We start from the raw sequence: 2,339 nt of genomic DNA, 5'->3' as shown, positions 1-2,339 counted from the left end.
AGAAGAAGAAGAAGAAGAAGAAGAAGAAGAAGAAGAAGAAGAAGAAGCAAGCACACCAAAGAGGAGTAGAAGGTAGAAAATAATAAAAATCAAGGCTGAAATCAATCCATTAGAAACAAAGAAAACAATACAAAGAATCAATGAAACCAGGAGCTGGTCCTTTGAGAAAATCAACAAGATAGACAAACCCTTAGCTAAACTAACCAAGAGACAGAGAGACAGTATCCAAATCAATGAAATCAGTAATGAAAAGTGAGACATAAAAACTGACACTGAGAAAATTCAAAAATAATTAGGCCTTATTTATTTCAAAAGTCTGTATTCCACAAAATTGGGCAAATTTTAAGAAATGGATGATTTTCTAGACAGATATCACATACCGAAGTTAAATCAAGATCAGGCAAATTATTTAACAGTCTTAAATCCTTAAAGAGATAGAAGCAGTCATTAAAAGTCTCCCAACAACAACAACAACAGCAAAAGCAACAGCAACAGCAACAGCAACAGCAACAGCAACAGCAACAGCAACAGCAGCAACAACAACAACAACAACAACAACAAAGCCCAGGGACAGACGATTTTATTGCAGAATTCTAACAGACTTTCATTTCGTTTGTTTGTTTGGTTGTTTTTCTTTGTTTGGTTGTTTTTTATTGGATATTTTATTTATTTACATTTCAGATGACTTCCCTTTTCCCCATTTCCCCTCCCTAGGAACCCCATATCCCATCCCTCCTCCTCCTTTTTGCTGTTATACCATTTTAATTACATGCAAGTAATAAGGTCAGTTCTAGGTTGAGGAACTAGTAATACAATAGATGCAAACAGTCAAGGAACAAGCACCACAATAAACACAAATAGTCAAAGAACAAACAAGGCAATAAACAAAATTTTGTGAACACTCATGTGATCACTCTAACAGACTTTCAAAGAAACACTAATTCTAGTATTCCCCAAACTATTCCATAAAATAGAAACAGAAGGAACACTGCCAAACTCATTCTATGAGGCCACAGTCTCCTTAATACCTAAACCACCCAAAGATTCAACAAGGAAAGAGAATTTGAGACAGATTTCGCTTATGAACATTGATGCAAACACACTCAGTAAAATATTTGCAAACAGAGTCCAAGAACACATTAAAGAAACCATCCATCAAGATCAAGGTGGCTTCATCCCAGAGATGCAGGGATGATTCAATATACAAAAACCCATCAACATATTCTACCATATAAACAAACTGAAAGAAAAACTCATATCATCATCTCATTAGATGCTAAAAAAGCTTTTGACAAAAATTAAACACCCCTTCAGGTTAAATGTCTTAGAGGGATCAGGGATACAGGTTTATATCTAAATATGATAAGGCAATATACAACCAACATCAAATTAAATGAAGAGAAATGTAAAGCAATCCCATTAAAGTCAGGGACAAGGGAAGGCTACATTCTCTCTCTGTATCTATTCAACATAGTACTTGAATTTCTTGCTGGAGAAATAAAACAACAAAGGAGATCAAGGATGTACAATTTGGAAAGAAAGAAGTAAATGTATCACTATTTGCAAGTGATGTGATAGTATACATAACTGACCACCAAAATTCTACAGGAGAACTCCTACAGCTGATAGATACCTTAATTAAAGTGTCTGAATACAAAATCAACTAAGAAAAACATCCATAGCTCACTTTTATACAAATGACAAACAGACTGAGAAAGAAATTAGGGGGAACAATACCCTTTGCAATAGCCATGAATAATATAAAATATCATGGTGTAACTCTAACCAAGCAAGTGAAAGATCTGTATGACAAGAACTTTAAGTCCTTGAAGAAAGAAATTGAAGATATCAGAAGATGGAATAATCTCCCATGGCAGGATTAACACAGTGAAAATGGCCATTCTACCAAAAACAATCTACAGATACAATGCAATTCCAATCAATATTCCAACACAATTTTTTACAGGCTTTAAAACAGCAATTCTCAACCTCATATGGAAAAAACAAAACAGCAACAGCAACAAAACCCAACGTAATAGCCAAAGCAATTCTGTCCAATAAAAGAACTTCGAGACGAATCACGATCCCTGATCTCAAACTGTAATACAGAGCAATAGTGATAAAAATTGCATGGTATTGGTACAGAAACAGACACGTTGATCAATGGAATTGAATCAATGATGAGAAAGAAATTCGAACACCTATGGACAGTTGATATTTGATAAAGAAGCCAAAACCGTAAAATGAAGAAGTGAAAATATCTTCAACAAATGCTGCTAGTCTACCTGGATGTCTGCATTTAAAAGAATGAAATAAATTCACATTTATCACTCTCCACA

Source organism: Grammomys surdaster, unplaced genomic scaffold (assembly GCF_004785775.1).
Source record: "Grammomys surdaster isolate TR1022 unplaced genomic scaffold, NIH_TR_1.0 251, whole genome shotgun sequence".
In the NCBI taxonomy this organism is placed as follows: Eukaryota; Metazoa; Chordata; class Mammalia; order Rodentia; family Muridae; genus Grammomys; species Grammomys surdaster.
This window is presented reverse-complemented; position numbering follows the sequence as displayed.